The 10,079-nt window shown below is 40.5% G+C and overlaps 1 long non-coding RNA gene across 1 annotated transcript; it reads left to right on the forward strand.

Moving 5' to 3' along the window:
• The first annotated feature begins 267 nt into the window (after positions 1-267).
• LOC110207084 (uncharacterized) lies at positions 268-9,335 on the forward strand. Its single transcript, XR_002324066.2, has 4 exons — positions 268-353; positions 4,046-4,166; positions 5,178-5,342; positions 9,205-9,335. It is a non-coding gene; the product is annotated as an uncharacterized LOC110207084 (long non-coding RNA).
• Positions 9,336-10,079: the final 744 nt, after the last annotated feature.

Here is a 10,079-nt window from a genome sequence, read left to right on the forward strand (position 1 = left end):
ACTCAGCTGCTGTTACTGGCCACCACAGCTGTCATCTGCTGAGTTTTACCCTCAGCTGTGCTAAGTTGTTATAGTTGTCATCTGCTAAAGCTACACTGCATGACTTATGTTCTCTGCCCTCCAGGTCCCTTCGATAATGCTCTGTGAGCTGCCATTTGCTGAGACTTCACCCAACTCTTGGTTCCCGACACTGCTGCTGCCTTGAGCAATTGTTATTTCAAGGAACCACCCAGGTCATATGCTTCTGGCTAGTCCACAAGTTCTATTTTAAATAGCCCCACACTCTCTATTCAACTAGGATAAAAGGGGCCCTTGGGCAGCTATAAGGCTTCACTGATTTCCTCTTTCCAAAGGTAAGTCCTTAGCTCTTAGTCCTAGCCAAGTGAGAGAGAATTAATTCTTTTCACCTCTACCCTCAGAATGCAAATAGCCTAGGGCAAAACTTGAGCACACCCACACCCACACCCACACATCCCCACCCTCCCCACACACATACACACACACACACACACACACACACACACACACACACACACACACTCTCTCTCTCTCTCTCTCTCTCTCTCTCTCTCTCTCTCTCTCTCCTTCTTATTTGGCCTTTCAATTCCCATGCATGATAAAACTTAAAAAGACAAAATGGCACTGGAAACACCAGAGGGACAGGGCACAAGATGCCAATCTCTTCTGGGAAAACCCTTACTCTAAATTATTCTTGCCAGTCAGCAGCAGAGGCTGGAGGTAGGAAGGAGGGGGTGCCCAAATGATATCCCCTAATTCTCAATTTTTCCATGCTCCCACAAATCAAAACTCACTTTAAGGGTGAACTTAACACTCGGTATTTCTGAATTTAGACACACCCCCAAAATTGCTAGGACATCCTGGAGCCAGCCAAATGCTGAGGACTGACACCTATACAAATACGCTGACCCATTCTACTTGTTCATCTGAAAGGGGGAAAGTCATCAAAAACTTGGAGCAAAAATGATGGACCTTATTATCAAAGAAAGTTGTCTGACAGACATATTTGCTTTTTTCAATCAATTTAACTACTTTTCTTTGCTACAAGGGAGGGTTCATGAATGTGCTATGCATATCAAACAATGACTATTGTAAAAAAGAAAAATGTTTTTAAAAGAAAAAAAAAGATGAGATACCTGCTGAAATAATCTTCCTAAAACATAGGTTTTGATCATATTATTTCCTTTTTCGGTAATATTGTGTGCTGCCCTATTGCTCCTAGGATACATTACAAATTCCTTGGCATTTAAAATCTTTCACCATGTGACTATAATCTATCTTTCCAGACTAATTTCTAGGTTACTCCCCTTTGCAGCCTCTACATGCCACCCAATTCTCTGGACTTGGTATTCTGTGCATTTACCTCCCAGTATTGTTGTGAGGATCAAAGGAGGTAATAATTGTAAAGTACTTAGCACAGTGCCTGGAATATAGTAAGCTTTATTTAAATGTTAGCTATTATTGTTTTTATTATTATCTTCCTTCAAGATTCAATCTCCGTACCTTCTCCTAAGAGAAACCTTTTCTTATTCTCATCATTATTAGGACTCTCTACCCCCTCAAATTACCCTGTTTTTACCCATCACTATAAATGTTTCATTTTTCTAGCACAGTGTAAGCTTCTTGAGGGCAGAACTGTTTTGTGAATTTCTCTTTGTATTCTTAGAGCTTCTACTCTGCCTTATACTGCGAAGGCACTTAATGAATGATTTTTGAATGAATGACCCACATGTCTACTTTCCCAGCTGTACAAAATCTTTTTGAGAGCAATCTACTCTACAATGCTTCAAAGGTGTCCTCAGTAAAGGTGTACTAAAGGAGTCTGACTGATGGGAGCCCTGCCCTGATGAGCATGCTTCTGGAAGTGTGTGGTCATGTTACAATGGAGGAGGCCTGGCTCTCTGCATATGGGTGTCCCAAAAGTCTTAGTGCAGCTTCAAGTTAGTAAAGCTGTTAAAGCTTACAGCTGTATTGAGACTTTTGGGATGCCCTATACTTCACAGAATGTGCAAGTATTCTTTCCCCGTTTCCTGTCTATTTATCATGTTTTTGAAGGGGAAAAAAAGGCCTTTTGGTTGGCTGCTGAGCTGAAACTGAGAATGCATACAAAAGGCCCCAGTGGAGAAAATCTCTCTCTTTCTCTCTCTTTCCTTCTTGCTGGCCACAAGTTGTAAGGACATATCTGAGCTCCAGAGGGCTGGCGCCGGATATTCAATAATTCTGTCCAGAAGTGCCCGCTGGAGTCAGATGATGAAGGGCTTTAAAAGACAAATAGGAGAGCTTATGTTTTATCTTAGAAGCAGTAGAAAGCCACTGGAACTTCTTGAAGTAGGGAGTGAAATAGTCAGACTTGGGCCTCAGGAATATCAATTTGGAGGATGGATTTGAAAGGTGAGAAACTTCTGTCTAGGAAACCAATTAAGGGGCCATTTTAATAGGAGAGGTGAGAGGTAATGATAATTTGAATTAGGTTTGTGGCCAATCCTAGTATTGTGAAAGGAAAGAATGGAATGTATAGAAGATATTTTGTGGAGACAGATCGATGAGAATTGGCAACTTATTCAATATGGCCAGGGGTTGGGGGATGGGGGTAGAATAGAGAATGATGATTCAAGGATGCCTCTGAAGCTCTAAATCTGGTGCCTAGAAGGATGGTGGTACCCTGTGAGAGGAAAAGAGGCTGATCACAGAATGTGAGGCATCACTGAGGGGCAGCCCAGTTGCTCCATTCCTACTCATGTGATCTTAGGAAATTTAGAGGAAGGCCCTCAGCATATTGGTGCGTTCTCAGCGGAAGATTTACAGGAAGACATGAAGGTGGGGATAGGTTGTAATCTGCACCAATAGAGGGAGCACTTCCACAGATGAGATCATAGAAGTATGGAAGTAAATACTCTCTAGACATACTACAACTAATGCACTGTTTATTCAAAAGGTCAGCCAACATTCAACAGTTTAAGATCAAGTACTTTCTATGTGCCAGTCACTGAGTTTAAAAGTTATATTAACTTTTAAAAATGTTGCAGTCCAGATAACTCTCTAAAAACATACCCCAGCTCACAGTTCTACCAGCAGTGTATGAGCATACTTGTTTGTTCCTGGCTCGTGGCAAGAATGACCTTGATACTGAGCCAGCTTACTCTGAAGCAGAGGTTCAAGACTCAGGTTTATTGTGTTGGTGGAGCTATAAACATGAGTAAGTGAGAGCAAGCAGGTAATCTTAGAAAAGAGGGGTAAAGAGGCAAGGAAGAAGGGACAACCTGGTATAGTGGATAGAGCACTGGACCTGGAATTTTATGAATTGGGTTTAAATACTGCCTCACACTCATATAAACTGTGTGACCTTGAGAAAATCATTCAACCTCTTTTTACCTCAGTCTTCTCATCTGTAAAATGCAACAGTTGGATTTGATAGCCTCTAAGGTCCCTTCAAGCTCTAAATCTTTGAACCAAGGAGTTCAGTAATTTTACACCATCAAAATACCTACTTTTCACTGAAAAATTTTAATTTCATGCTGAGGCATGAAATTAAAGCACCCTTTACTTTTTTGGGGCCATATAACTATATCTAACTGCTTTCATATTAATAGCTAACATTTATCTAGGCTTTAAGGTTGACAACATACTTTGTATGATTTATCTCATCTGATCCTCATAACAGCCCTGGAAGGAATTTCTAAGGGTTTTGGAATAGAGATGAGTGTAGAGAGGTCTACCAGTTGAGGAAACTCTTTTTAATTTATCTGCAACTTATAGTCTTAAGGAGGAGCTGCCTGGGGTACTCAGAGGTTAAGTGACTTGTCAGGGTCACACAGCCAGCATATATCCATTAGGGCTTGAATTCAGGTCTTCTTGGCCCAGAGGCTGGCTCTCAATCCATTACACCCTGGCAATTCTTTTTCTACAGGTGTTATAATTTCCATTTTATAGATAAGGAAACTGAAGTTTAGAGAGTTTATTAACTTATTCATGGTCTCATAGCTAGCAAGTATAAGAGGTCAGATTCCAAACCTGTTCTCTCACACAGGATCAGAGATCTAAATTTGGGATATCATCCATTCCAATCCCCTCATTTGCAACTGAGGAAACTGAGACCCAGGTTAAGTGACTTGACATGTGCACTTGGAGAAATGAAATTCTTCAGAATTGTAAGTAAGGTAACCTTTCCATTATTCCACATTCTCTTCTTTATTATTATTTTTCACTATTATTACCTGAATATTCAAGTTAATTGGTTGTTTACTAAATAGTCTGATTTAGCAGAATGAAAAGTATTTGTCTGGTAGAAAGAAATGTCAGAAACCTAGTAAACAATGAATGCAGGGAACAATATATCAATATAATTGTCAGGTAAGTAGAGATGAAAAAAGCAATATCCCTTAGTCAATGTAACTGATAAATTCCTAAAAGAAAATAACTTTCATATGGCTGGATTAAAAAGGGCAAATACTGTAATAGTAATAATACTTTTCATCTATTGTATATAGTACTCCATAGTTTGTCAGTAAGGTAGTGTGATGTAGTGGCCAGAATTCTGAATTTGAGTTAGGAAAACCCAAGTTCAAGTATCTCCTTCTCCCTTCTGCCACTGTGTTACCACCCAATCTCTTTCAGCCTCAGTTTCCTAATCTTTAAAATGGCAATCATACTACATTCTTATAGGGGCTATGAGGATTAATCAGTACAATGCTTATAAAGTGCTACATAAATGATAGCCATTAGTATACAAAGATGATATCTGCATATGTGAGGGTAGGGATTTTTTCCCTTATCTTCTGGATGATTGGAATCATGGAGACACAGTCAAAGTCAATGACTAAAACATCAGCAGTTTCTTATTGAGCATATACCACACATTTAACTCCTTCAAAAAGGAAGGAGGAAATGAGTGGTAACAGTCATCAAAGGAAGTAAGTATAGCAAATCACACAAAAGAAAAAAAAATGAACAGCCAAAAAAGAAATAGAAAGTCGGCCAAGTCAGGAAGGGAAGGGAAACAGCTGTTCTTCTAAATATAATTACAACAGTTACAACAGTTAAAGATATCACTTTATTGTTATTGCATTGGTTCTGAACCATAGTTACATATATTCTGAGTCATGTGGTCATCCTCACTTACTCATTCTCTCCATTTCTTTTCTTTACTCCTTCCTTGCCAGGATCTATTGAAGCACAAGGACCATAGACAGCCATTCATGAGGAGTTTATTCTATCACTCCTCCAAATTGAGGTGGGGAGTGGAGGTGGAGAGAAGAAACCTGTCCTATCTCTTCCCCAATCATGTTGACTCAGGGCCTCTGTGGGGCTATGGAAGAGGATGTAGGGTGAGTTATTATTCATCCTTCCCTTTTTCTTTTCTTGCCTTCTAGACCTAGAAAAGCACAGGACAATACATCATAGGCTTACAGAACTAGAGACGCAAGGGACCACAGAAGTCATCTACTTCATCCCCTTAATTTGATAAGTAAGAAACTAGGGCCCAGAGAGATGGGAGGATGTAGACATAGTAAATTTCAAAGGTGGAATTTAAATGTAGATCTTCTCATTCCAAACCCAGTATCCTCTCCTCTGTATTATTCAATTCTTCCTCCTTTCACCCTTTCTCCAGCAAGGGAAGGGACAGGAATTAGACGGGAAGGCATTGAATTGATGCTGCTCTGGTGTGAACTAGAGGAGGTCAAGTGAGTGATTCAGCCTTTCAAACCAGGGAGTACAACTTATAGACTACAGCCCATTCACCTCTGAGACCTTGACCTTGGCCAGAAGCTCTGCAACTCATAGGGTTGGTTCAGATTAAAGCATCTTCATGGCTGGGTGTCATTTTGAATGTTCAGAATAACAAACCTCAGTTCAGATCCTCATTGACTCTTACCTGAACAATTGTTGCAACAGCTGCTTAACTGGTCTCCCTGTCCCCAGTTTCTGTTTTGCCAGATTGGCCTTCCTAAGGCATAGCTTTAATCATATCACACTATGCTCTTGTTCAAAAACCTTTCCTAGGTTTCCCATTGCCTTTGAAGAGGGTCCACATATCTGATCCTCACATTTAAGGCTCTACATAATTGCATCCTAACCTGTTGCCAGTTTCATCTGCTACGACTTCCTATTCACTCCCTAAAAAACCTTACTTTTCTCTCTGTCTCTGCTCATGCTTTTCATTCCTCCTTGACTGTTTTCTCTGATGTATGGATCAAGGGAAAGAAGCTTAGATTTGTAGTTAGCTGGGACATGAGATGTAAGGTTTGAATCCCGGCTTGGAGGCTTCCTAGCTAGTGGATGGTATATGAACCACTTCTCTCTGAACCTGAGCTTCCTAAACTATAAAGTTGAGACAATACTTCATTATCTACCCTCCTTGCAAGGTTGTTGGGTAAAGTTAAGGAGTTATGTGTAGTTTTTCTTTAAGTAAGATTTTACATACAATATAAATGTGAACAATTATTTTTCCCTCCCTAAACTCTGTCCTCCACTTAAGGATCTAATTGAATGCCATCCCTATCATAAAGCCTTTCTTGATCTCCCAACCTTCAGAGTATATCTATTTATCCTATCATATTCTTACCTCATAGTACATTTATAGCATCTACTTCGTCCATGCTGAGCTTGAATTTCCCTCTTGTTCACAACTTCCCCTGAGGTGATTGGGGATCAGATCCCACATATTTTGGTCTCTTTGTGATCCAGACTTGCCAGAGGTAATCTGATTAATCTCTGGAAGGGCAAGGAGAGCTGAGAGATAGTCTTAGGAGTGACCACCTAGAAAGTGAAAGAGTCAAATTAAAAGATACTAGCAGAGAATAGTACATACACACTGACCACATAGCTATTTGTTAAACATGCTATAATGTTGATTCTTTTGGGGTACAAGTTGGACTCAGTGGTCATGGTGAGGATGGGATCTGGACCCCAAAAAGGAAAAAAAAACTCTGGACTTTTCCTACATGGCCAAATCTCTGGCATTTGCCTGAGGCTATAATCCTATCAACTAGTCTTTCATTGTAGCTATGCCCAATCTCCCAATTCTCTGTTACCTTTAAACTAGCCTAGCTCTGCCAACTTATGACTTCCTGGCCACTTCCCACCCTTAATCCTAGCTAGGCTCCCTTGGCTAGGTGGTCCAGGTCCCTGGCATTCTATTACCTCACTGTCCCGAAGACTACTCGGTCACTCTTAGATCTCTCCAACAGTCTTTCTGTATATAAGGTCCATCTTGTCTTTATTAAGGGGCTCAGATTCTTAAAATCTAGCCAATAGTTTGCTAACATTCAGACTCCTTAAGAGTCTGCCCAATATGATGGATGTTCTAATAAACCTTGTCTTTGGCTGAAAGGAGGCTTGAGTTGAATTCATTTGGACAGGACCTGTGTGTCATGATTTTGGAGTCCCAGAACCCCTAAACCTCAATAGTCATTGAGGTTATTTACACATCTGAGATTGTGGAATGCTAGGTTTTGAAATTCCAGTTAGTCAACAAATATTTACTTTGCCCTTACTGTGGTCATTTATTGGTGAGTCAGGCTTTTGGGGGTTAGCCTGGGAACCTCTTTATGTCTGTAGTGCATTGTTGCTATGATAAAATACTTTGACTTCTAAAGAAATCCACTTAGAAATTATTTTCTGGAAGTCAGTAGTCAACACAAGCAAGCCTTTACCCTATGCCAGGTACTGGCCAGTGGTAATCCATGGAGATACAAAGAAAGGCAAAAACACTGTCCTTGCCCTCCTGGAGCCCACATTTGAATGGGGGAGACAACAGCAAATGACTTTGTCCAGACAAGTTATAATACATGTAAGTGGAAGGTGATCTCAAAGAATAAGTACTAGGAGCCAGAATCCAGGAAAGCCCTGTCTTGTAAGTCAGATTTGAGCTGAGTCTTGAAAGAAGCTGGGGAATCCAAGAGACTGAGGAGAGGAGTGAGAGCATTCCAGACCATTAAAAATGGTAGCCATGGGAAAAAAACAAACAAACAAAAACAAAAAACAAAGCAAAACTAGTAGTTGTCAATGGAGGGTCTGTCTACTTACAATCCTTTGCCACTTGCCTATGGTAATGAGGAACACAGCTTACATACATATCAGAAACAGATTACCCCAAATCAGCCTCTTGATTTTTAACTGCTTCTTCACTAAGCAACTATTCTTTGAGTCCATTCTTTCTTTAGTACATTTTGGTGCAAAATGCAAGTTGTTGACACAAATTTCTATGGATATTATTCATAAAACTACAGAGTTCTGCCTTGCTTTTACAGAATAAATATGTTCCTGAAAAGCTAGGTGTAAACTGAATCACATTTTAAAGGCCCTAGGGCAATTGGTTATAAGACCACCCCAGGGGAATCCTTTTGTAAAGCAGAAAATCCTTTCCTAATGAGAAGACTCACCAATGGTTTTGTTAAATCTGTTTTCTTAAAGCATGGCACACCTGTATAAGGCTGGTTACCTGAGGGGTGGGGGGTGGGGTGGGGAGGAGTGAACCAATCCATTGAGAACAAAGGATTTTATTTTTCACTTCCACAATGAGTACGTATTTTGGAGCCTGGCACTCAATACTAAGGATAGATGTTATGTTGGAGCCTCAAAGGAAAAGCAAGCTCAAATATTTAGCCCAATTATGGAATAGCGAGTGTGCAACTGTTCAGGAGAGAACAATGAGTCACGTTGCCATTTCCAGGTTGGAAGCAGAGAGGCTCCTGCTTTGTCCTGCATTTCCTGAGGCGCGGCAGATGCCAGCTTCCCTGAAGATAAAGGGTTCTCTTTGTGCCGCGTACTTGGCCTCGCCCGGTGCAGTACGGTGGCTTCTCTCCCCAGATGCTAAGGAGCTTTGGGAGAGGATGTGCCCCACTGTAGCCTGACTGCTCATAGTAGCTGCCTGTTGAGCACATATTTATTTTTAGTGGTAAATTATCAGGCCTTGTTAGACTGAAACCTCAGCGACTTTTTGCATGTGTTTAACACAGCTAAATTTCAGAATTTCAAAGGAGGGGAGCAGATATGCGACATGAGGAGAAATCACAATATTCTTGCTTTAACCTCTCATCAAAAAAAAAAAGACAAACAAAACATAATGTCAGGTTTCTGAAGTTGATTAATGACTTAGAATTTGAACAATTTCTCTGGGTACATAGGAGATCATAAAATTCATATTTGGAGGATTATTCTCTTTTGACACCTACTCTTTTCTTACAGGATGAAGAATGATGAAATTAACTTGCTGTTTGTAACATAGATGAAACCTAGCATCAGTGATTTCCCTAATAGCATGCACCATCTATGACCTCTCAGAGTCAGGAACAATGAAGTCCTGGGAAAAATAAATGTTTAAGGAGATAATTTAATTCACTGCATTTCAATAAGCATTTATTAAGAGCATGTGGTGTTCTGGGTATACTACTAAGCCTGGGAATTCAAAGGGGGAAAGAAAATAAGATAATCCCTACCCTCAGAGATCTTACATTCCCCTAGGAGTGAAGGGCTGGGGCTGCTTAGGCTATGCTTGTAACATAGAGCGATTGTCCCCACAATCCCATAGGAGCCAGAGTTATTGACATCAGTCTGTAGGATAGTTTGTGTTGTGAAATGCTAGTCTAGACTAAACCCATCTAGACAGGACCAAGAACAACAGTGCGTTTGCAGCTAAGTCAGTTTGGGAACCCATAGAATCTAGGCTTTCCTCTTCCCTGTTTAGAAATGTACAGATTTTGAGAAGCAGCACGATGTAGTGGTTTTACCCAATCTCTTTTATCATTCATTCATTTATTCATTTAACAATGGTGAGAGGCATGACTAGCAAATTTTGCACTTAGGGCAAGGTGGGGTTCTGATAGGGATACTCACTTGGGGTGAGGCAGTAGGAGGAGGGAACCTGAGCCAGGACCCTAGAAGTTTCTATGCATTGAAGGGCCTTCAGGGGCGGAGAACCTGTGGCCACAAGGCCACGTGTGGCTTTCTAGGTCCTTGGGTGTGGCCTTTTGACTGAGTCCAAGTTTTACAGAACAAATCCTTTTATTAAGTGAATTTATTCTGGGGAGTTGTATAAAAACCTGAGACATTTTGAAGTTTTT

Source organism: Phascolarctos cinereus, unplaced genomic scaffold, assembly GCF_003287225.1.
Source record: "Phascolarctos cinereus isolate Bilbo 61053 unplaced genomic scaffold, phaCin_HiC Scaffold_726;HRSCAF=1367, whole genome shotgun sequence".
Taxonomy (NCBI): domain Eukaryota; kingdom Metazoa; phylum Chordata; class Mammalia; order Diprotodontia; family Phascolarctidae; genus Phascolarctos; species Phascolarctos cinereus.